This window comes from Suncus etruscus, chromosome 18 (genome assembly GCF_024139225.1).
Source record: "Suncus etruscus isolate mSunEtr1 chromosome 18, mSunEtr1.pri.cur, whole genome shotgun sequence".
Lineage (NCBI taxonomy): Eukaryota > Metazoa > Chordata > Mammalia > Eulipotyphla > Soricidae > Suncus > Suncus etruscus.
Genome location: NC_064865.1, coordinates 21024698 through 21050778, shown reverse-complemented (window position 1 = coordinate 21050778; position 26081 = coordinate 21024698). Strand labels below are relative to the sequence as shown.

General features: G+C 39.8%; 1 pseudogene; it reads left to right on the top strand.

The window, feature by feature from the left end:
- Positions 1-21608: 21608 nt before the first annotated feature.
- Positions 21609-21735, top strand: LOC125996616 (uncharacterized; annotated as a pseudogene).
- Positions 21736-26081: the final 4346 nt, after the last annotated feature.

The following is a 26081-nucleotide window of genomic DNA, read 5'->3' as shown; positions in this document are numbered from 1 at the left end:
GTCATTTAAATGACACCATAATTCTTTATGCTTATTTTGGCTAGTTTAAATGTGTGTGTGTGTGTGTGTGTGTGTGTGTGTGTGTGTTTACACACGAATGTATAGGTTAATTGAACATTGAGGCCCTTTCAAAAATTTTTCAAGTTTTCAAATGACTGTGCCACTTCAACATAGATTTTCCTGAAATATTATTATGTTGCCTCACTCATCTTATTAGGAAAAAACAATGCACTTTAAGTTTTTATAATTTATTTATTTATTTTTACATTTTAGGCCACATCAGGCTGTGCTTGGGCTACCCCTGACTGTGTTTTTGGGGTTTGCTCCTGACATTGCTCAGAGATTGAAACTAAGCCGCTTGTGCTCCATCCCTTTGAGAGATCTCCTGACTTTTTTTTTTTTGTGGTTTTTGGGTCACACCCGGCAGTGCTCAGGGGTTATTCCTGGCTCCAGGCTCAGAAATTGCTCCTGGCAGGCATGGGGGACCATATGGAGCACCGGGATTCGAACTGATGACCTCCTGCATGAAAGGCCTTACCTCCATTCTATCTCTCCAGCCCCAGATCTCCTGACTCTTAAATGCAGTCTCTTTACTCAGCATTTTTCTCTTTTTTAGCTTCTTGGCAGATATTTCCAGTATGATACTGGGAGATGGTGAGAGGTATCCCTCTACATAGCCCTAAGGGTACTTACTATTCAGTGTTGAGTCTCAAACCCAGGCCTCCTGCAGGTAAAATATTGATTCAAATCACAATGGTTTCAAGAAAATAAAATTCACTCCAGCCTTTGATTCATCTCTCAGGCCCTCATTACTTACATTTTCCATCACTAATGATGAAGGAGAGAGGTTGACTCCTGGTCAGTAGATAGATTTTGGGGTATAGGACTTAGGAGTGTGAGGACATAGGAATTCTGCCATTGTGATATAAATAGAGGAGGAAGTAATATTCCATACCTAGAATAGTAATGGTGTTGAAGGGCAGAGAATGGGTCCATGGTATATCAAGAGCCGCAGAAGAACAGAGACCCCAGAAATTGTGTAGACTTATTCCTTCCTTAGTTTATTCCTCCATTCTCCAGATATCTGGGGCCTTAGTGTTTTCTGGAGCTTTTACAACAGGTTAAGTAATATTATTTTCTGCTTTACTGTAGTTCTTCATGGAGGGGCCAAGTCTTCTTTTTGTGTTAGCCAGGTTCAAAGTGAGTTCAAGAAATGCTTTTATTTTTATTGACGATGGTATTTACAGCAGGGCTTTTAACCAAATTTAGAGGCTGCACAGTTTTTGTTAAAGAATTTTGTGCTTTGCCAAAACCATTAGTCTCTTTCTTCTTTTTCTTTAGCTTCCTTTAATTTCTACAATGGATTTGTCATTTCTTTTCCTAACTTACTTATCTTCTTGGATTTATATTCTTTGGCTAACTAAATCAAAATGCTTGGAGGAATTTTTAACTCCAATTTTTAAAATCTCTTTTATCTCTCCATGACATTTTCCTTTTTTCAGATGGCACTTTCATTTTATAAAGCTTTTTTATTTTTGCCTTTTATTTGGTGCTTTTTATTCTGAGGCTCAGTGAAGTTAGTGCTTTTTATTCTTTTATAACATTCTACTTTTTCTCTTCAAGTTGGCCTGTACCCACTCTTAGTTTTTCTCTTTTCTCAATAAATCTCTCTTCTCTCTGATCTTTCCCTCTCTCCATTTCTTATTCTCTTTCCTCATTTTTCAAGTTTTTTTTTCTTTTAATAAAAACTCATCTTTTTCTGATCTTTTATTCTTACTAAGGACTTTAAGGGAAAGAAAGATATAATTTTAAAAGCTTAATTTCTTTTAAAGCTATAGTTGGGAAAGGGTATTCTATGGGACCAGCCTTGCTAAGCACAATAACATTTTAGGGGTTCAGTTTGAGAATCTGTCTCCCCACTCTAGAATCTCATCCGTTAGACCATTAGAGTTGCTTAGGCAGACAAGATATCGCCCCAGCAGTCCACCTATACCTATATCATGATCTTAACCCAGATATGCAGGGCTGAATATCCGTTTCTATTTTTTCCTTTTTTGGGAAGGAAGAGCCTGGAGTCACATTCAGTAGTACCCAGAGGCCATTCCTGGCTCTGCGCTCAACAGTGACCCCTGGTGGTGCTTAAAGACAATAGGTTGTGATGGGTTTCAGAGTCAAAGCCACCACAAGGACATGCAAGGCAAGTGCCTTAACTCTTCATTGTCAGGCCCCAGGGCTTTGCTTTTTTTTTTTTTTTTTTTTTATCAATATTCAGAATGGCTCCATGATTTGATGACTTTTCAACTTTTTCAAAGTCCCCCTCTCTCACTGCATGCCCTGCTTGTTAAATGAGACAAGAATAGCAGGAAAGAGTTGTTTGAGAGGGTGTTGGTGAGTGTTCCTCAAGATTTCTCAGTCCTATAGCAACTATTCTGAGTAGGGATGGCTGTGCTGGGACTCTGGGTTCCAAAGGGGGTGTTACTGGTGCTTGCTCTGTCTCTCACCTCTGCAGGGAGGCAATACTTCCTGCTCCTCCACCCTCCTTGTTGCCTGAACTCTTTATTCTTAGAGACCACTGTTAGTAGGATCACAGCATTTCACTATGACAACATGGGGGGACATGGCTTTGCTGGATGGGGCAGCTAATGTTCTTCTTAGGACTAAATTCCTCTGTTGGAAGGATGGCAGTGAAGCTGATCTCCTGCCCTCACTGGGTGGAGTGGGGTTCTGTGTGTGATTTGTAAATATCCCCAGATTTCCCTTCATTGTTGATGCTGCTGAGACACTGGAACTCACACACATGCTTGACTGGTGTTGGAGGATTTAATGGCAGTGTTTTTTGGGGTCTCTTAATTGTGGTGTTTACATACATGCTCACTCTTTAATAATCATGATGGGGGTCACTGTGCTATTCACCATAGGTTGGCCAGGGGACCTGCTTCCTGGCCATGGTGTTCACAGGTGTTTGCATTGTAGGGGTTGCTGGGGATCACTCCTGTCTGGGAGTGGCTGGAAATTGCTTGCTGAAATTGTTGAGGGAATCAGAGATAGCAGAGGGATTGCTCTTGCATATGGATTGGCACCTTGGATGGGACTCTCAACCACAGACTTTGCAATGCATGTGCTTGGGGTTTCTGAGTTATTTTCTTTGGGTCTTCTACAATGTGGTTTAATAATGTTTTCTGAATAATTCTGAGCATGGCATGGACATTCTTGTAATTATTTGGATCATTTATTATTCCCTTATGGTAAAATAAAATCCATGAATAGTGAGACCACCTCACATGGCTTGTTTCTAACCCCGTAGGACATGTCTGAAGAAGCAGGGTAGAGGCAAAGAAATAATAAACCAAGCCATCCAGGAAAGAAGCACGGAGCCAATGGCTTCTCGTGGTCTCTCTCAGAGCACCAAGCCCAAACTGATTATTATTCCAGAACAAAATCCACCAGAGTGGGGGAGGGTAGAGGGATCCAGGTGGTCTTTTACATATCAAAGGTAGAGGTTATGGGGAAGAGGAAAATGGAGGAAAGCCTTTGTTTTGGGTTAATTGTTGGGTATCATTTTACACTTTACTGTGTTTTATATGTTCTTTCCCACATATGACAAAGAACGTTCTGTATCTATCCCTCTTCTTCTATCTGGCCTCATTCAGTCTGCTATCACAAGGTTACAAAGGATCTTTCATCTTTCCCCTACACCTCCTTCCTTGACTTCTCCTTTATTTCACAAATAGTTATCGACAATCATGGATGTTTGGATGGAGACTGTTATGCAAGGCCAACTACTTATTGCTAGTGTAAGGACAGGTTAGGTCCTAGGCTATGCTTTAACTATGCCTTACTGCTCATATACATTGCTGGAAGTCAGGCTGACTTCGGGGAAATAGAACTTGCCAACCTTCCCAGAAGAAAAGAGGCATCAGGGAGGCACAGAAACTGATACTGATAGATTCCTATGGTGATCCCATAGACACTTATCTATGTCCGCTCTCCCACATCCAGGGACATGCCTTGTCTGGGGCAGCCTTGATCTATTTGAATTATATTACTTGTGTTATGCAAAATATGTATCCTTTGGTATCTGTTTTCTGAGACTAACTGCACAATATGCATGGTATCAGTGACTATAAAAACTCTATGGACACAAAGCTCAGGGCCTAACCTACATTGTGCTGGGTCAGGAGTGATTGGACCCCAGCATGCTCACATAATAAACCCGCTTGTATCAGGGGTCTCAAACTCGCGGCCTGCGGGCTGCAAACAGCCCTCTGTACAACATTTTGCGGCCCTGCCCTAGAGGAATCTTTTTTTGTTTTGTTTTGTTTTACTTGATTGGGTCACACCCCCCAATGTTCAAGGCTTACAACTGACTTTGCACAAGACTCTGGACATTGTTATGTGAGAGAAGTAACCATCTATTTTTTTAAAAGGGAAAACATTTACCAGTTGTAAGTCTTAATGACTGAAACATGAAATTGTTCTGCTCCTGGTTAATAACCTTATCAACCCAGTATGTTCACATGAATTGTTTCAAGTAGGAAAAATAGTCTAGTGAAGATTTGGCAGTCAAAAACACTTCCCAGCATGACCCCACTGTAGGTGAGAGATAATACAGATGGTCTACTCTGTGTTTAAAAAGTAAAGGACTATTGAAACCCAGAGTAGCCCTCGACAACCAAGGTTTGAATCAAAGTATCCCTTAACAGCCAGAGTTTGAATCAGATTATCCCTAGATAACCAAAGTTGAGCCAGAAAAATCATTGATTAATTAAAACATCTATGCAATGAAATTATTGTAATTTTACTGCTTGTGATTTTTATATAAACTGCATGAAGATTTGGCTCTGGGTCCTTGCCAAGAATCCCTTAGTTGGATAAGGCTGGGACCTTGGCTAGCCATATAAACACTCTTTTGCACCTTGTATTACTGGAGATGGTCTCTGACTCTTAGCACCAACATGATTGTCAACTAGGACCCTAACACTCTTCACTGGAATTTCTGGTCCAAATGCACTGAGCAGGGAAGCAGGCTCGGTACTCAGGACTCCAATTCACGATTCATGTGAGCCAAGTCAGCCAACATTTCCTAAGATCTTAGGGGTCTGGTAGGTGGTCCATGGGGGGACATCAGAGCATACTGCTAAGCAGGAAGCCAGCCGTGCTGTCAACAGACAGGGACCCAATGAGGGGACCTCAGTTGCTGTGTGTTTGCTGGTCCAGTAGGGAGTGAGGGAAACCCAGAAACCTTTCAGTGTTTACTTTTATTGGCTAATTCATGTTGATCTGCTTCTTTCAAAACATATGGTTTGCAATATTGAAACTGAAGTTGTATTGTGGATATCACTTTATCTCCTTTCAACACCCAGTTCTTGTCCCGAGTGATCATTATAAATTATCATGGTCGTAGTGGTCCCTTCTCTGCCCTAACTGCACTTTTCTGCTCTTTGTTTTTTGTGTATAAGGGGGAGAGGGACGCAAAAAGAGGAATGGGGGGGGGGGGAAGGAGAGAGTGAACAAAAGAGAGAGAGGGAGAGAGAGAAGGAAAATGTCTGCCACAGTAGCAGATGGGGGTAGAGTGGGGGGAACATTGGTGGAAGGAAATGTGCACTAGTGAAGGGTGTTGTACATTGTATGATTGACATTCAATTATGAACAACTTTTTGACTGTGTATCTAGCTGTGATTCAATTAAAGAATTTAGTTTAAAAACATAAAAATAAAACATTGGGGATTACACCATCTATGTTCAGGGCTTTCTCCTGGCTTTATGTTCAGGGATCATTCCTGGTGAACTCCAGACACCATATGGGATGCTGGGAATTGAATCTGATTAGTTATGTGCAAGGTAAGGTCCTACCTGCTGTGTAGTCTCTCTGGCTCCTAAAATTTTGGACATTTGGACTACATGTGGTGGCGCTCAGGGCTTACTCCTAGCTCTGTCCTTAGGAATTGCATGGCGGAGCTGGGAAGGAAGGGAATGTAATGCAGTGCTGGAGATTAAACTGGGTTCAGATGTGTGCAAGGAAAGTATCTTACCCTTATATTTGTGTCACTAGTCTCATCCTATTTCTTGACCCTTTTATCTCTTTTATTCACCTTTAACTTCAGGTATGAAGTTGGTGTTTGCTACTCAGCCTTTTTGCTACTTTGAAGCCTCTTCTCCACAGTTTTACTCCCTTATCCTATAAATGTTCTTCCTGCATGTCCTGGGTAATGTTGCTCTGCATTTGTTCTTCCCCTGTGATGAATTTCATCATAAATCCCCATGGAAGTCATTTTATTCCATTGTGGCTGACCCATTTTACTCAATTTACAAGCATTCACTCAGATCATGCTTTACGTGATACAGTAACTGTTTCAAAGGCAACCTGCATGTTTTCACTCTCTTTCAAGTGACCAAAGTACAAATAATTGGAGGGGGTCCACACCCACCCCACTACTGGAAAACCTAGAAGCTCCTTTTCACCATTGTCCACCCCAATCCTCGTTTCCCATCTGCCTCCTCTTTCCTCTCCATTTATCTCCTTCCCTCCTCTTTTTAATTCTGTAATCTAGAGCTAAGAGTTTGCTTGATACTTTGCATTTTCTTGTCATGTTGCTCTCTATAATATAGCTAAGTGTTATTTGTTATCTGGTATTTGTCCTTCATCAAACACATTTGGCTTAACATGAAATCCTCTAGTTTAATTCATGTTGTAGCAAATTGCATGATGAAATCATGCAGTACATAGTATTCCATTGGGTATGCATATCATCCATATCATGCATTTCATGATTCACACTTTCGTCATTGGACATCTGGGGTGAATCCATATCCTAGCCATTGAACTGAGAGTTGTATGAATAATAGCATGCATGTGACTTCCTTTCACATGCCAGGTTTCAGTGATTCCCAGGGATCACATCCTTCTTTGTGGTGTGGAGAAATACAAAAGGCAAAGTTGCTGGTAACATTCAGCATGTAGGGTGGTGTAAGATATAGAACATGTGGCCTCATAATTCTGAAGCACTTGCAATCAAGTTCTCCTAGAACCTGTTTAAAATAGATTTTTTTTTTGGTGGGAGGGCACACCTGACTATGCTCAGGTATCATTCCTAGCAGTTTTTGGGGAACCATATGAGATGCTGAGATTCAAACCTGGGTCAGTTTGAAACCAGTGTCAAACCACTGTACTCACTGTACTATTGCTCTGACCTCCAGATTAGCTTTGATGGAGTCATATTGACATAGAAAAATTAATCAATACTTCAATAGGAATAAAAGTGGTATACTCTCTGTCTAGGAATCTTGGCTAAGAAATCATTGAAATAGATTCTAAATTTGGTTTAGAAGATCTCCCTAGCCAATGGAGGCTCTGGGGAGCTGTCAGACAGGACAATCCTGCACAGTTGGGACATAATTCAGGTTTCTCTCTCTCTCTCTCTCTCTCTCTCTCTCTCTCTCTCTCTCACACACACACACACACACACACACACACACACACACACACACACACACACTGGGGAAATCTGCCTAACTTGGAATCCTGGAGATAAAAATTTGGAACTCATCTTCCCATAGCCCCAAAGTTGTCTTAACTCACAGTGAATTTGCTTCTTCTGCCACCCAGCACCCAGTTCTAATAAATGAGAAAGTCACTGATACACTAAGCCTTTATTTGGCAATTTTATCTTTGGTGCACTTTCCAAATGTGAATTAAATAATCTGCTTGACAGTGTTCCATTTAGCAGATTTAGCAGTTGTCCATACTTTATATTTATAATGTAGCCACTTTTTATTGCTTCAATATTTCTCATGGTTTTCCCCTGTGGATACTCCTTCTAGGGCCACATGAACCCTAGAGACATGCCATCCATGTTTCTTTGATGACATGGATCCACCTCCTCCTCCATCCTCTTGGGTTGGGTGCTCACTCTCTTAGCAGAAGGTGGTCAAGCCTGAAGAAGAAGGAAATGAAGGGAATCACAAATACCACCTAGAGAGAAAGCCAACATCCCAGTGCCATGGTCTCTGGTATGCCTTCTGCCCTCTGGACTGATCTAGCTTTATGCTGAGGGATAAGTTTTTTTGTTTGTTTTTTGGCCACACCAGGCAATGCTCAGGAGTTACTCCTTTTTCTGTGAGCAGAAATTATTTCTTGTGGTGCTTGGGATTCATATAAGATTCTAGGGATCAAACCCTGGTCCCCCATATAGAAAGCAAATGCCCTACCAGCTATACTATCACTCTGAACTCAGATGATGGACATGTTTTTATGAGCCCTTTCTAGGGGCCATGTCCTCTCCTATTCACCAGGATGGAGCAGTGAAGAAAATAGATCTCAGTCTTTGCCAGCTAGAAACCCAGTATCAGAACTTAGAGACTTTCTTAGATATTTCTGTTACATTTGTGTCTTCTTATTTGATAACTTTTTAAAAATGAATTTCATCATAGTTACTATTTTGGGGTAAGCACACAATTTGTTTTATAGCAGTTTTATTTCAAGCCCCAATGGCTATGTCTAGGAATTAATGACCTACACCAAGAATAAATGACTAGACAAAGTACTATCTAAACACTCAATTCTTAAGATTTTTGGTTTAGGAACCAAATCCAAATTGGTAGGAACCAAACTGGTAGGAACTAAAATTGGTTTCTAAATCTAAAAATTTGATAACAGGTATTGAGAATTTGATAATAGATACTTCATCTATTTATTATAAGAAAGGCACTACATGTATATAATTATACACATGTTTATAATATATATGAATTCCCTTACAAATACAAAATAATTTTATTTTATTTATCTAATTTATTTTGTTTTTGGGCCACACCTGGCAGTACTCAGGACTTATTCCTACCGCTCAGGGATTACTCCTGAAGTCGATTTGGGCCTATATGTAGTGCCGGGATTTGAACCCACGTTAGCCACATGCAAGGTAAATGCCTTATCCTCTAAATCTTCAAACCAAACCATTATATTTTATATTTGGAAGGATCTTCTCAAATAGTGCTCAAGAAGTTTAGTGGTAACTCCTGAAGATACTTGGGCTCCCTTGGGCCAGAAATTTCTATGTGCATGCTACTTTAAAGTGTTTAAAGACCTCCTAAGTACATTGACCCTAGGTTAAGGCCCAGAGCTAATCTTGAAATATTGCTGATTCATCGACCTCAATCTCATCTTTATTTCAGCAGTCACTGGAGAGTTTGACAGATTAGAAGCTGCTGATAATGAAGACTGATTCTCACAGGCAATTCTCTGAACCTTTTTGACCTCTTTGATCTTTTCTTTGAGTTATTCAGTCTTGTAAGTTGTGACTGACATGAGAGCATTCTAGTTGTGTGTCTACCTGAACAGTAATAAGCAGGGTACAGGTTTCTGGTTTATATTCTTTTATTTGGAGCAGTGCTTTGTCTTTAAGGTATGGTCTCTCTTGAAGGCATGACAGGAACCTCAGAATCCAACATTTCTATGGGATAATTGGTCTTTGATTCCCCCCCCCCCTTAATACATTCATTCTCTTCCACTTGCTTATGAGAAATTTCATCTGCCATCTCTCTGTTCCCATATGTCATCATGTGAAATTTTCACTTTCTTCTCATGGATGATGATTTTATTATTACAAAGGGTTTAGTGCCATGTGAAAAACCTAGAGTTTTATTGAAGACAACCAATAGTCTCTTGTTCCAGCTCACATTTTAGAGTAGTATCTTTGCCTTTATCTTCTTTCTTCTTTTTGAGCTAATGTTAATGCTCTTCCAAGACAAAACATAATTAAATCTCAAATTGGGTCCCAAGTCATATGTGGCAACTTGTTACTGCATATTCTCTGGTTAGCTGGATTATGGATGATTTTAATTTTATTCATTTTTCTTCTCATATTTTCTTTTTTTTTTTTTTTTTTTGGTTTTTGGGCCATGCCCGTTGGTGCTCAGGAGTTGCTCCTGGCTATTTGCTCAGAAATAGCTCCTGGCAGGCACGGGGGACCATATGGGACACCGGAATTTGAACCAACCACCTAAGGTCCTGCATCGGCTGCTTGCAGGGCAAACACCTCTGTGCTATATCTCATATTTTCTAAAGAGAACTACATATTGCTTTTGTAGTAAATATTATTAAATATGCATGGTTTTTTTTTATGGAACTTTGCAAGTCTTATTTGTACTGAAATACATCTATAGGATTCTCCTTAGAAGTAATTTGTTCTTTTCTAACTGTAGATTATTATTATAATAATTTTTAGTCCTGGGAATTGAAACTAGGGCATCACACATACAGTCTACTACTAGATCACATACTTAATCCCAAGATTATTTTCTTTGTTAAAATGTATTATTATCATTGTTTATTATTATTATTATTATTGTTGTTGTTATTTTCACACTTAGCAGTGCTCAGGGTTACTTCTGGCTCTGTGTCAGGGATCACTCTTGGCAGTGCTTGGTATCAGCTTTGGGTTAGTTGCATACAAGGAAAGTGCCTTTATTTTTAAATGTACAGGGAATCAGACATTTTGGTCTTCACTCTCAACTGCTTGCCAATTAGCAGCTCGACAGCCTTCTGTTCATTTGATCTATCTGTACAAGTTTTAATGGTGCAGAATTTCACCCTTGATCTTGTTCTAAACTCTTGAGTACAGCACATTTATTTCCAGCGATTTCTCAACTTGGGGAAAGAAAATTGTGACAAAATGCATTATTGATTCAGTCAGGAACACCTAGTTTATTTATCGCTATTTGATTTTGTACCTGTGACTGATCTTCCTCAATAGTTAATTTAGGAACGAGAATACCACTAATGTCTTCCTTTATAAATGGATTCCTTTTGCTATCTCCTTTTCAGACTTACACGCACTTTCTATATTGTGATCATCCATCAATGGGTCTCATTGATTCTCTTGGGGTCTTTTTGCCTCTTATGTTTCTAATAAATATTTTAATACTGGGGTTGGTTGCTCAGGAAAGTCCCCTCCCCCAGTTCTTTTACAGTGAATTCAAAAAAGAAAACTTCGCATCTGTTCTGCTTGGGGTGACATGCCTTCTCTTTTTCTAGTTGAGTTCAATTATTTTTACTATGATGTCTTTGAAACTCAATCTTTTCATTTCAACTTCAGCAAACCAACAGATTATAAAGAACTAGGTTGTGGGTAGGATTTAGGCCTGGATTTTAGAGTCAGCCACAAACCTTGAGTCTGTATATTTATGAGCAGCCTTGTCAGTGTCCCTTTCACTCACTGCCAAACTTCTATCATTTATTTCTCATTTAATATCTGGTCACTTTTCTTTGTTTAAGATGTCTCACAATACAGATACCCCCATTACCCCTCTTTGCAACTGCTCTCTGTTATTCCTATAGTTTTTGTTTGGCAGTAAGTGTCTGGCTAGTTATATATTTTAAAAAATCCTCTTTGTTGCCAAGTGTTCCCAGATGGCCATTTGGTCTGGTGAGCCTTTAGTGTTTATTTCAGGTACTTAGGCCTGCAAGATTGGTCTTTCACCACTTGTCCCAGCCCTTCGTTCTTAGAATAGAGCATCTTTATTTTAGTATCCTAATTTTTCTTATATTTGTTTTCTTATATTTGTTCTCCAACCCCTGATTGCTTGCTTTGAGTCTTGGGGGAAAAAAGTATTGTATTTCCTTCCATTTTTCTTGCATTTTTAAAAAAAGCTTTCAGAAACTTGGAAAAGATACTTAACAGGTTGGTCTTATTTTGTCTCAGATGGTAGCCTCATTTTCCCATATAGAATCTTCTGATCCTCAAAGCTATCCTGGTTCTTGGTAAATCTATGAATCTCATCTTTATATATTATCTCATCTACATATTCAGATTCTGGAAATATAATTAGCTCTCAAATTCTTCTTAGATTCTAACTTGCTTCCCGAGAGTAGAACGAAACAGGTGCTTGTCCTTTGAAATAAGCCCATGGATAGTTCATTATGTATAGTTCATATAGTTCATTATAGTGAGCAGCTCTAAGGCATCCTTCTTGATCATCCCTAACATCAACAACCTAAAGTACAAATAGCTGGGGTATGACAGGTCATTCAGTACATGTCTATGGCCAACATAGTGGTTTTTTTTTGTTTTAAATATAATAATAATTTTTATTTTGACCAAAGTGGATTACATATCTTTCACAGTAATATTTTAGGTACATATTGACATTGAATCCAGGAATTCCCACCACCAAAGTTGTCCTCCCTCCACCCCTGTTCCCAGTATGCATTCCATATCCTCCTTACCCACCCCCCCAAGCTGCTAGTATAAGTGGTCCCTTCTGTGTCTAGCTTGTTGTAGATTGGGTATTGATTCTGTTGTCATTGGCTTTGGATTTGGTGTTTAGGTCTGATCATTTTTTTTTTCAAGTTATGTGGTTTTATTTGAAGAAGAAAAAAAGTAATAAACTGGGGTAAAAGTCTAATATGCTGAAAATGGGGGGAATCCTTCTAGAGGCTCTCATCATCGGTTTGAGAGATGAAGGAGAAAAAGAAGGTGAAACACCCCAAAAGTACAAAAAGAAGAATCAAATATCCACTGAGCACTCCAGTGATAATGCTAGGCACCACAAAAAAAAAAAAAAAAAAAAGCCATGGTCATGCAGAGCACCTAAAGAAAGAAAAGAAAAGAAGAAAACAAAAACAATATAAGTATAAATGGGGACAACAACTTCAATAACCACACCAAAACAAAGAAATCGACAAAAAGTAGATAGGTAAAAAAAATAAAAATAATAATAATAATAAATGAAGAAAAAATAATATATAAAAGATAAAAATGTTTTGTGCTTTTTGCCTTTTTTTTTTCCCTCCTGCACTGGCACAGTAAATATTGGGGTCATTCGAAAAGGAATTCACTTGGCCTTAGCGCTATGGGGTTTAACTATAGACTTCGTTCAGGTTCATTTACTCTACTGGTGGTGCTCCGTCCTGGGTGATAAAATAAGACCTCTGTATCTATAGATCTCAGTATCTGCACAGGTCCAGGAGTGGGACTTATGATGAAGTCTTTCTTTGTGGTTCTAGAAGTTGTGTTCCCTCAGTGTCATTTTAATCCATATTCTGTGGTTGGTGGTCTTGGTCTTTGCACTGATCCTCGGATGGAACCTAGGATAGCGTCTTTCATTGTGTTTCCAGAAGCCCCATTCCTTTGAGATTGTCTCTGCCGGACCTTTGGAACTGGGGATCATAGTTATTGTGCGGGTCATAGTTCAAACCCTAGACTAGGGCTTTTTCATTGGTCTCAAGATATATTCAGTCCAGTCATGGTTCTAGCAGCCTGTTATCTGTAAATCGCGATCTTGGCTTTTGGACGGACCAAAGGGTGACAAGTCTTCTGATTTTGTCTTATCGTTAGCTGGTGAGGAAGGATAACCTGTTCTTAGGTCAAGTTGTTCCCATTTTCTTTGTTGTCAGGATATCATATTAGAGCTGGCACTTGTTGGTGGCCCAGAGGTATTAAGGATGTCCCGGATGGGATTTGTTTCCTGTAGCTGTTGTGAAGAACTGTGTCGATTCTATGTCTGGGATCCAGGGTTCAAGGCTGGACGGATGGTATCTAATCACCTGAGGTCTAAGTTGGGTCCGCGTGACATATTTTTAAAGTGGGAGATATCCCTGTATTGTAAACAAGTATGAGTTCTTATCTCTAGTAGATAAGAGCTCTTTTTTATATGTAAGATTTCCTCCTTTTTTAGTGTGCCTTTGCTGGGAGAAATGGTGCTACTTTATACTGTCAGTGCATTTGGGGCTGGGCAGAGAAGAAAACAGAAACAGGTCACACATCCAAACAAGATAAAATTAGGAATAAAAGTATACGTGCTCACATATGTATATGTAGAACAAACATTTAAAAATGAATTAACAAAATAATTAAAGGAACCATGTGATGCATGAGACTACCTTACTTTTGGGGAAAAGCAGGTAAAGAGGTGGTGCAATACCGGTCTTATGCTTATGTTGGAAGTATAGGTTTCCCCATTGTCTTTTGGGATTTTCTTGTGGTGTGTGAGTTCCCAGGCACCTTTCCATTACTCCCCCTGACCTTCTTGAGATTGGCAAAGAATTTGCGGCAGGGAGGTCTTGTAGGAGTTCTTGCATTGGGGATACTTTTAGAGCTAAGTTCTGTTTCAAGTAACAGTCCACGGTTGGGAGATTTGGTAGGGAGGGCCATGCAGCATGAGTCCGCAGGGGAGTTGGTTGCCTTTTCTTGCGGGGGCAAGGTGTGGGTTTGACTGGGTGTCCTTTTGCTTGGGTGCTGGGTACTGGTTCATTGGGGTAGGAGGTCAGTCTTGATGCCTAATGGATTAAGAACTCAGGGTGAAGAGTTTTAATACGGTGGGAGGTCTGGGTGGGATTGAGGGGTGAAGGTATAGTTGGATTTCCAAAGGGGGGAAAGGGGAGAGTATATGGAAGGGGTAGGAAAGAAGAAAAGAGAAAATACATTAGAAAGAAAGGAAGAAGAGAAAAGAAAAAAAGAAAAGAGAAGAAAAGAAAAGAAAAGAAAAAGAAAAAAGTAGTGAGAAGAGAGGAGATAATAACAAGGGAATGCTAGTTTGCTTGAATGTGTTCCATGAGTAGGGCCTGTAGTATAAGTCTGTACATCACAGTTGCTGCTTTGGTGGTCTGACTGGTCACATGCTTCAAATCCTAAAAGAAGGTATAACCTAGAGATAAAGTGTATGTTAAAGAGTTTTCTCGGGACATTCTCGTAGTGCAAGCTGGGTATGGTATCTCGTGTGAGTGAGCGCCGAGATGCCATCTTAGTTTGTCCACCCTTTGTATCCAAGAACGCCTGTGGACAGAAAAGCTGAGAGGTTATTTTAAATATAGTAAGATTAAAGCATTAAAACATAGTGTTATGGGATGTTTCCTTTGGAGTCAGTGATTTCCCGTGGTATACTTTACCTGTGATTCAGTGTATAAGATCCCTAAGGGATTATTATGGGCCTTTGTATTAGAAGGCTGATTACTTACCTGTTCTCTCTATGCTGCTCTTTCTACTGTTGCTGGTTTCTTGTGGTATAATGTGTATTCAAGAGTTTGTGTTGTTCCTTTTTCATGTATTTTGGGCACTGCCAACATAGTGTTTTTGAGCTTTGTCTGTCCACCTGATAGATAAACCTATTTCTTTCTTTTTAGTACCTTCCTTCATATTTTAGAAGGTGGTTAGAAAAAAAAGACTGAAAATCTCCTGTGAGTTGGAGTCTAAATAAAAAAATCAATTTTTTGTCTTACTATGTCTACTTTGATTTGCTGTAATGAAAACAGCCTCTCAGTTAGAGTCAAGAATTTTAATTTTTCTTCTAGGTACAAGACTTGAACTAAGAGAGTGAAATAAGACTCCATCAAGATTCTCCATGTGAGCAGCTCTTTGAAGTGTTGGCACCAAATCCTTCTCTATCTTCCCCATTCTGATGACCTGCCACTGATGGTCTATGAGAAGCAGGGATGAGCCTGAGGCCTACAAGAACTGGTGCACAGAAAGGTGAGGTGTGTTCTAGGGCCAGGACACTTTTCTCTGAGGCAAAAGTCTAAGTTCTCAAATTGTATTGACTATGTATTTACCTATTTTTATTTTCTCCTTTCCTCTCCTTTCTCTTGTTGATGTTGGGGTGAATAAAGATTATGGACACATATGGCTGTGGCACCAATTGGGAGGTCCACATGAGGCTCTGAAACCACCACAGAAAGCTGTGATACTCACTCAGCAGTATGCTTCCATCTCTGCGGTGCTGGTTCATGCCTTTTGAACTAATGAAATTTTGTTACCAGAGTCCATGAATTTGTTTTTATTCTCATGGTCTGTTTTCTTTGTTTCTTTATATACCACAAATGAGTGGTATCTTTGGAACATGTATTTCTTCCTTTGATTGGTTTCACTTCCATAATACCTTCTAGTTCCATCCAAGTTTTAGAAGAATAATTATTTTATTCTTTCTCAGAGCTGAGTAGTATTCCATTGTGTAACCAGACCACTATGGCTTTATCTGCTCTGGTGTTGTGATTTTTCTAGGTCTTAGCTATTGTAAGTAATGCAATGAAAACAGGAGAGCCATTTTTTTTCAAATTGCTATTTTTATGTCATTGGGATAGATGTTAAAGCATGGAATCACTGGGTCAATCACTGGTCATTCTTTATCTACTTTAAATATGCAGTTCTCTCTTGAGACATCTCAATATTGTTTTCCATAGGGCTGAAACAGATACCAGACTCACCACCAATGAGTCTACACCCAGCATCTCTCAAGGGTTACTCTTGGTTCTGTGCTCAGAAATTCCCCCCTGGAAGGCTTAAGGGACCATATGGAATGCCAGGAATTGAACCCTAGTTTATCCTGTGTCAGCCATGTGCTAGGCAAACGCCCTACCACTGTGCTATCTCTCCGGCCTCAAGAGTCCCCTTTCATTGCAATAACTGCTAGCACTGATTGCTTCTAGATTTTTATTTATTTTGGATCTTACCTGGGAGTGCTTATTCCTGGCACTATGCTCAGGAATTACTCCTGGTGGGATTTGGGGACTATGTATGGTGCCAGAAATGAAACCCTGATAGGTCACAAGCATGGCAGAAGCTCTACTCACTGTGCTCTACTCACTAAAGCCCTCCTTCCAGAACTTTTGTTATGGGTCATTTCCACTGGTGGGACATCATAACTCATTGTTGTTTTGATTTTCATATTTTTGGTGATAGAGATTAATATCTACCTAATGGCCATCTCTGTGTCTTCCTCAGAGAAGTGTCTATTCAGTTTTTTCCCCCATTTTTGATGGAGTTGCTTACTTTTTTTTTTTTATTGAGTTACGTATTTTATAGATCATAGACTTTTGCAAGATTGTTGTTCTTTATACCATCTTATATTTGCATTTTTAATGATTTCTTTGGAGCAATTTCTATCTTCTCTATTTAAAATCCCAGTTAAATTCAGTCTGAAACATTTGTCAAGATGACTTTATTTGGTGGTCTAACATATGACCTTAGATTGCATGTGCTTGAGACACTTCTTTGTCCTGCGTCCTCTTAGTTATAACTTCTATTCATGGCAACAGTCCTGAAGACTCTTTACAAGAATATATTTCACCCCAAGGGGCAGGTACAAGTGAAGAAGAAAGTGTCAGAACTATTCTGGGCTTTTCTAGAGTAAATAGATAAAACTACAGGAGAGGAGAACCAGATAAAACAAACCAAACAAAACAGAGCCCCCCCATATTATTTTGTGCAGTTTCCATGAACTCAATATTTTTATTTATTCACCTTTTTACTCATAGGTCATTTTGACCTGGAAACATATAGTTGGACAAATCCAAGTGTTTTACTCCTCTCCCCACTCACAATTCTAATGTGGGAGAAAGCAGGTGTATAGATGGAGCAGACACAGTATTACAGCTTGAGGGGTGTGGAATGGAATTCAGGAATACTATTCACAAACAAAATGTATTTATCTGTTCTATATAATTTTTAATAAATTTAATATTTTTCATTAAGGCATCATGATTTACAAGGTTTCCCATAACAGAGGTTCATACAGTGTTCCAACAACAGTTCCACTAGTAGCATGACCTTCCCTCCAACAGTGTTCCCAAATTCCCTCCCATCTTTAACCTGCCATCCTGGCAGGCATAGTTTTGTTTGGTTGTTCTTTTGTTTGACTTTTTTTTTATCACACCCAATGGTACTCATGTGTTGTCCTCAGGGCTCACTTCTGGGTTGTGATAATGCAGCTGGGGATTATGCTCCTGTAGATGACCTGTAAAAGAAAGGCCCTCCATATTTTAGTATCTCTTGCACCTCTTTGGTAAGCCCATGCTAGGGTTTAGCTATTGTAGTCTTCTGCTTGCAATGTTGTCTCTGTGGTTTAGATATTGTGGGTCTTCTGCTCATTCTTGGATGGTGATCCCCGTGAAAGTAGAATTGAGCTTTTCACCTTTTAACAATGATATCAACATTGGGAAGCAGCTGATCTTTGAACTCAGATCCTAAGTGGTCTTGAAGATGGGAATTATGTATGGTCATGTGCCACTTACTAATAGGGGTCTGTTCTGAGCAAAGTAGTGTTGGATGATTTTAGTCTGTGAACATCATACTGACACAAACTGAAATGGTACAGCCTACAATCCATCTGGGACTACCTCCTGTGGGTCTCCACATATAGGTCCCACCATCAAAAATACCATCTGCTAACAACCCAGATACTTTTATATGGTGGTGCATAACTGATTATGTATTGTGTGGCCATGCACAAATGGTTCAATCTTTGAATTTCCTCTGAAGGAGGGATAGTGAAGTAGTTTCTCAGATTTGCTCTCTAGGTTCATTCGTTAAGTTCATTCATGCCTCCACCCACCACACATCTACTGAGACCCTTCAATTTGCCAAGCACAGCTCTCAAGGTAGCAGGAATACAGTGTTGCTCTACCATAAATACTACCATGATAGTAAAGTCAATGAAATATTTCTATTGGAGCACAAAGGGCAGCTAACAGCTGATTATGTCCTTAATCTTTCCTCTCTCACTATTCATCCTTCACTAGCCTACATTGTCTGGTAGAGGAGATGATTACAACTTTAACAGTGAAAAAGTGTGGCTGTACATCTACTACTGTGTGTGTGAGTGTGTGTGTGTGTGTGTGTGTGTGTGTGTGTGTGTGTGCTGGGGTGAATTTAGAAAGACAAATGTTTCCATTTCAGTTATCTAGACTATGTCTGGAGTAGGGCATTTGCTATGCATAGGGCAGACCTGGATCCTATTTGGCCCTATTTTGTCTTCTTGGCCTACCAGGAGTGATCCCTGAGCACAGAGGTAGGACTAACCCTGACACTACCATGGTGTGATCCCCCAATCAGTTCTTTAGTCTATAGGGTAGTTTTTTGTTTTGGTTTTTGGTTTTTGGTTTTTGGGCCACACCCGGCAGTGCTCAGGGGTTACTCCTGACTGTCTGCTCAGAAATAGCTCCTGGCAGGCACGGGGGACCATATGGGTCACTGGGTTTCGAACCAACCACCTTTGATCGGCTGCTTGCAAGGCAAACACTGCTGTGCTATCTCTCCGGGCCCACCATAGGGTAGTTTTGACATGGAAAAATACTTTAGGCATAAGGCAAGAGAGACATACTAATTGAGTGTGTTAGGAAAGAGCTGTAAACAAAAATGTTTATATATAAATATATGTATATTAAATACTTGAAGACATTCTGGATAAAGAATGGCTGAATTTCTAGCATTTTTTCCCTTTTGAATCTGAACCATTTTTGCTACTCATTTGCCCCCTGGCATTTCTAACGATGTCTCTGTATATTTATTTTTGTTCTGTTCTGTTGGATTGTAAGAAAGAAAAAAAGAAACTGCCACCTGATGCCACATTTTACCCAACTCAGAAATGGTGGGCATGATTCCTGCTCAAGAAACACTTATGCCAGCATCACAAACCAGGCCCAGCCAGGTCTCAGCACCAAGTTCTCCAAGAATGCCAAGGTCAGGCCAGCTTCTCCAGGTTCCAGATGGATATCTTCCTTCGACATTAGCTTGCATTTTTCTCTGCTCTGCAGTCTTTTGGCTACTGTTATTATTCCACACCTTCAAGCATTTTCTGCTAAAGAAGCTGACTGAGCAAACCCATGAAGTTATTTTTCATTGCTTTGGATGAAGCATAATGTGTTCGTATAGAAACACAATATCACAGTTATCACTCCTGTTCTTTCATTAATGGTGTGTGTGTGTGTGTGTGTGTGTGTGTGTGTGTGTGTGCGCGCGCGTTCAGTAAGGAAATCACTTGTTCTGTTTTCCATTGTGATATAACAAGGGAGTTTTCAATCAAAAAATATATCACCCTGGCCTAGCATCTCCCATTCCTTTTCTCTCTCTCTCTCTCTCTCTCTCTCTCTCTCTCTCTCTCTCTCTCTCTCTCTCTCTCTCTCTCTCTCTCTCTCTCTCTCTCTCTCTCTCTCTCTCTCTCTCTCTCTCTCTCTCTCTCTCTCTCTCTCTCTCTCTCTCTCTCTCTCTCTCTCTCTCTCTCTCTCTCTCTCTCTCTCTCTCCCTCCCTCCCTCCCCCCCTCTCCTCGCCCTGATGCCTGCATGAGACACTCAGCCTGGCCGATCAGAGCACTCTAAGCATGGCTTTGAATGCATCTCCTATAACCTACCTCTGTGATTTGCAAAAGTGGAAATAAATCAAAGCAGGGCAGAGATGCCACAGTAAGCCAGAAGCTAAATGTTACATCATGTTGTGCGAGGCTCAGGGAAGAGAGAGCCTGGTTTTCCCTGGCAGCACAATATCTCTGTGCTTGTTACCTTCGCCACAGCCCCATTAAAATCATCATTCTGAATCTGCAGGAAATTGTCAGCCTCTTTCTTGCCTGCTCTGGCAGCTGGAATTGGAGGCTGTAGACATTGCTCATTCCCTTCAAGGTTCTTAACACGCACGCAAAAAGGAAAATGAAGCTTCATTTGTTAAAGAAGGAAAAAATAAGAAAAACAACCCAATGTCAGCTTACCCTCGGGCTCAGCGTGGGCACCGGGGAAAAGCAAACCAAAGATAAATGCCTCTAGGTGAAATGGCATATACTGCTCGTCTCCCCTCACTACGCTGCTCTGCTGTACGGATCACATTCATCACACCCAATGGGGAGACATTTCCAAAAATTTGTGCAATTTACAAACAAAGATACACCATCTTTTAAAAATGCAGTCGCTTGACTTCATTTTGGAATGCCTTTTTTCCCCTTGGAACAACTGTGAATTGGAAAAAAAAAAGTGCTGCAGATGCGAGGCAAGGCAATTAATTCCCTAGATGTGGACAGGGAGCAGGAGGGGAAAGACCAGAACAAGCAGAAGAGGAAATGCAACTGCCCTTCCTCTCTCTTCTGATGACCTTATTTCAATGGCAGGTGTGAGGTCAGATCTTCCCAGGCACTGCAAAGCTTAGCTTAACTCTGTCCTAACACTTTCCCTGGTTCATGCAGCAGATGGGCAGCATGTAAGTCTCTCTATTGTTTCATCCTGTGGATTTTCACTTTCCTTCCCAGGGCCTTGGAATATTCTTGGTGCCTTTTGGGTTCATCCTTCAATATCTGAGCTTTGCTTTGGTTCTTGCTACCTTCAGCAAGTGCTGGGATTTGACTTTGACATCCAGCCTTGCAGCTAGAGCCCTGAGTCTTGGGGTTGGACCTTCCTGTTAATTTCCTGATGGGATCCTCAGAGCCCTAAGTTCATGATCTTTGGCACATATAGCATAATCTAGTTTTGACCCTCGAAATCACAACAATAATAGTGGCAGTTACAAACATTAACAGTGAAGGGAAATGAAAATCTGGTTTAAGAAATAAATATAACCAAGGTTATGAGAGTCATCTTTCTTTTGTTTTTTTTTTTTTTTTTTTTGTTTTTGGGTTTTTGGGTCACACCCGGCAGCTCAGGGGTTCCTTCTGGCTCTACACTCAGAAATCGCTCCTGGCAGATTGGGGTGGTGGTGGTGGTGGTGGTGGTAGGAGAGACCATATGGGATGCTGGGATTCAAACCAGTGTCCTTTCTACATACAAGGCAAATGCTCTACCTCCATGCTATCTCTCCAGCCCGAGAGTCATCTTCTTTCATTCATTTGCATTCTTTCTTCCTTTCAAAAATCAGATATATTAATCGCTTCTCGGCCTTTTGGCTAAGATCAAGTGTAAAAAAAATCAGATATATTTAGTGTTCTAAAGTGGAAAATATAACTTAATGTGTGAATACATATAGACACAATTGAATATTGCACATATTTTATATTTTTTAATTTTTTATTTTTTTTTTTTGGTTTTTGGGCCACACCCGTTTGACGCTCAGGGGTTACTCCTGGCTATGTGCTCAGAAATCGCCCCTGGCTTGGGGGGACCATATGGGATGCCGGGGGATCGAACCGCGGTCTGTTCCTTGGTAGAGCTTACAAGGCAGACACCTTATCTCTAGCGCCACCTTCCTGGCCCCAATTTTTTAATTTTTAATTATGAGAACAAAGATGCAAAGAAAGAGGACATGGTAAAATTACAGTGGAAGGACAATCACCCATAAACAGAATTCTCAGTCATTCCATTGCTGATATCTTAACTTTGAACTTTCAGCCAAAGAACATTAAGAAAAATAAAACAGAACCCATATTACTTTGTCCCTCAAGTCTCCAGATTGTAGTACAAAATATTTCTTAGCAGCACACAAAGCAATCTAAAGCCATAAAACTTATGTAACTCCTTAAACATTGAAGGCAAAGTACATTTTTACATTTCCATGCACATGCATATTAGTTTAAGTTAACCTCAAAAGTTTAAGTGGGTTGTTTTTCTCAAGGATTAGAGTCAAAGGAGCACAGTAAAAACGGTGTTAGAGTGGCAATTATTGTTTGCGTAGGCCCACCAAAATATGAGGGGCATGGAAAGAAAAAGCCTTGACCTAAATACAAGGAGATCTTACCCCTGAAGTTTCCTGGCATAAGACCAACTCTAGGCTCCAGGCAAACTAGTTTGTCCAATTCAAGTCATTGTAGTGCCAATACACTTTTATTTTTCACACAGTCTCTGTTGTTGGTATTATGCTTCTGTATTAAAGATCCTGGAATCTGCATATCCTACATTGCAGTCAGGATGGTGCAGTGTCCTCTAGTTTCACCTCACAATTAAAGGGCAATGCAGAGAGCCCTGTCCTGTAAGCAGGTTGTTGTTGTCAAGTCTTCTTGGTGCTAAGGGAAGTCTCTTTTGAGCAGGTCGATGTTAGAGCAGTGGTAGGGTCTTCCCTGGTAGAGGATTGCTTCCAGGTGCTGTTATAAAAAACCTTGGATGTTTCGTAGATAGCTTCCCTGGTTCAGGGGTGAATGGATGATACCCATTCTTCTGAGGCCTGTGCCAGGTCATTATATAATGTTCAGGGTGTAAGGTCCCATTGCACTACAAGATTTGTGTGTTCAAATCTCTATTAGATAAGAACTTATTTGTATGTATAGTATTTTCCCATTTTAATGTGCCTATGCAAACAAGGAACAATGCCACGATAACAATGTTATCGGCACTTATGGGGCCATAAGAACAAGTCCAACAATCCCCATGACATGGTTCAATCATAAGCATTAAACTGAGGGACTCTTTCACCAAAATTCCTTATTGAACAGCTCACAAAGAGAAGACAAGATAAAAAGTGGGTAGAATCGTCATGGTAAAAGAATATTTAGAAAGAGTTATAGCTGTCAAAGAAAATACACATAAAAATTCAAAAGACATATGTGTTTATTTTATGTCTTATGAAATAGTTGGGGGTAGTTAAATCCAATGCATGACTTCGGCCTATGATTAGGACTGTGTAGTACTAAAGTTAAAAAGGGTAAATGTGGGGTACTGATGGTTGGGATGAGAGAGTTAAGGAGTAATAATGAGCTTTGTAAGGGTGGAAAAAAGTGTTGAGGATTGAGAATTGAACTTGGGTCAGCCACTTGCAATACCTACCTGCAATGCTCTACCTGCTGTGCTATCACTCTGGTCCCTAGACTCTAATTTAATTTTTTGGTTTTTGGACCACACCTAGAAGTTCAAGAGCAACTCCTGGCTTTGTGCTCAGGGATCACTCCTGGAAGACTCAGATGACCATATGGCATGTGAGGGATTAAACTTAGGCAGTCCAGTTTTACAGTTGAAAGACAAATATCCTATCCATTGCACTATTCTCCCAGCCCAAGAATGAGTCATTCTGTACCCTCCCCTCAGAACCCCACTTTTAATATAACTGTGAAGCTTATTTGTGTTCAAATTCAGAAATCAGTGCACTATGGCCCATGAACTTAAAAAAGCTGGTGATTCATTTATAGGTATGACTTAGGCTATGAAATCTTTTATATGTTTGCATAAATGACTATTCAACATAATAAAAACAGGAGATAAGACAGTGGCCATTCATGGTTAACAAAGCCTAAACTATTTATTTGATTTTTACCAGGTTTCATGACTCTTGTTCTTTTGGTTTTGGGACCACATCCAGCAGGGTGCAGAGGCTTCAGTGGGTCTGAGCTCAGAGGTCAGAGTGACACCCTGCAGACAATGAAGAGCAGGGGATTAGATTCAGATCCCTTTGCACTATCTCTGGCTCCTTATTTCTCTCTTTTTATTTTTGTATGGGTTATACTTATTTTAATACTTTCTAAGGGCCTTGAAAAAATTAGATTGTTGAACTTTTTGAAAAACCTCCTAAGAATTTGGACTAAAATAAATTAGAATTTGGAGAGTATTTTGAAGCTAACTGATATATTAACAGCACTCAATATTTCCACAAATTACCAAACAATTTGTGACTATTGCTTGATACAGCACACATCTCTCCTATTTTATTTTTGGGGTCCAGCATAAATCTCACTGGTTTAAATTTAGATATCTCCAAAATTTTCCAAATTGTGTCTTGGAAAATTCTGGAGAGACTCTGATTTCCACATACCTCTGCTTGTGAAATATTCTACCCTCCTAGCAACAATTAAATCAAATAACTCCTGCTTTTCCCTCACATCAAGTTCTTTGAAGGACTTTTGTATCTCCCTCTTTTCACATCTCATGATAACACTGATAGCCTTAGAATATCTTTTCACCTCAAAGGGTCACTTGGAGACAACTGAAATCTTAAGCCCACTTTGCCAAGTAGTCTCAGAGACTCACAGTTTCCAGGGATCAGGATTCTGGCATTTATGGGCTCTTTGTCTATGACCCAAAATCTATCTAGCAAGGCTTTCTTTTATTCTTAGATTTCAAAAATTATTATCATTTTAGTTTTGGAGCCACACTCTGCACAGTGCTGTTGGCTACTCCATGCTAGGGGATAACTATAATCAGGGCACAGGGACCATAAAATTCTGGCTTGAAGTTCCTGCATGCCAATAATGTGCTTGGCATGTACCAACTCTTTGAGCTATCTCCCTGGCCAAAGCTCTTATATTTTATGTTTGTTATGTTTGGGGATTATACTTGGCAGCATTCAGATCTTATTCCTGGCTCTGTGTGCAAGGTTCACTCTTGGCAGTGCTTGGGGACCATATTCAACATTGGGGTCACATTGGTGTCTGCAATCTTATCTTAATCAGTGTATCAATGCACTCCCACTTCTGTATATTAAGATATTTTTTATTTATAATATTTTATTTTATAATATTTTTAATTTAAACTGGCACCTTTTTAAGTTTTGTTGTTAAACTTTGGGGCTCATGATTTCATTGTTTTTTATTCTGGCTTAGATATTTAGTTCTGTCCTTTCTTAACACCACCAATGCGACTAAAATCCCTTAGCTCCTATCTCCTGTCATTTTGAGGAGTAAAAAGGAAATTGAAAGGGAAAAAGAAATACATATTTTATTTTTATATTTAATACTTATGTTTGCTTCAATTAATATCTGCAATTTTAATTTTTGCTGAGGATTATTTTCCTTTTTTTTTAACAACTATTTTTTTTATTTAAACACCTTGATTACATACATGATTGTGTTTGGGTTTCAGTCATGTAAAGAACACCACCCATCACCAGTGCAACATTCCCATCACCAATGTCCCGAGTCTCCCTCCTCCCCACCCGACCCCCACCTGTACTCTAAACAGTCTCTCCATTTCCCTCATACATTCTCATTATTAGGAAAGTTCAAAATGTAGTTATTTCTCTAACTAAACTCATCACTCTTTGTGGTGAGCTTCCTGTGGTGAGCTGGAACTTCCAGCTCTTTTCTCTTTTGTGTCTGAAAATTATTATTGCAAGAATGTATTTCATTTTTCTTAAAACCCATAGATGAGTGAGACCATTCTGCATTTTTCTCTCTCTCTCTGACTTATTTCACTCAGCATAATAGATTCCGTGTACATCCATGTATAGGAAAATTTCATGACTTCATCTCTCCTGACAGCTGCATAATATTCCATTGTGTATATGTACCACGTTTCTTTAGCCATTCATCTGTTGAAGGGCATCTTGGTTGTTTCCAGAGTCTTGCTATGGTAAATAGTGCTGCAATGAATATAGGTGTAAGGAAGGGGTTTTTGTACTGTATTTTTGTGTTCCTAGGGTATATTCCTAGGAGTGGTATAGCTGGATCATATGGGAGCTCGATTTCCAGTTTTTGGAGG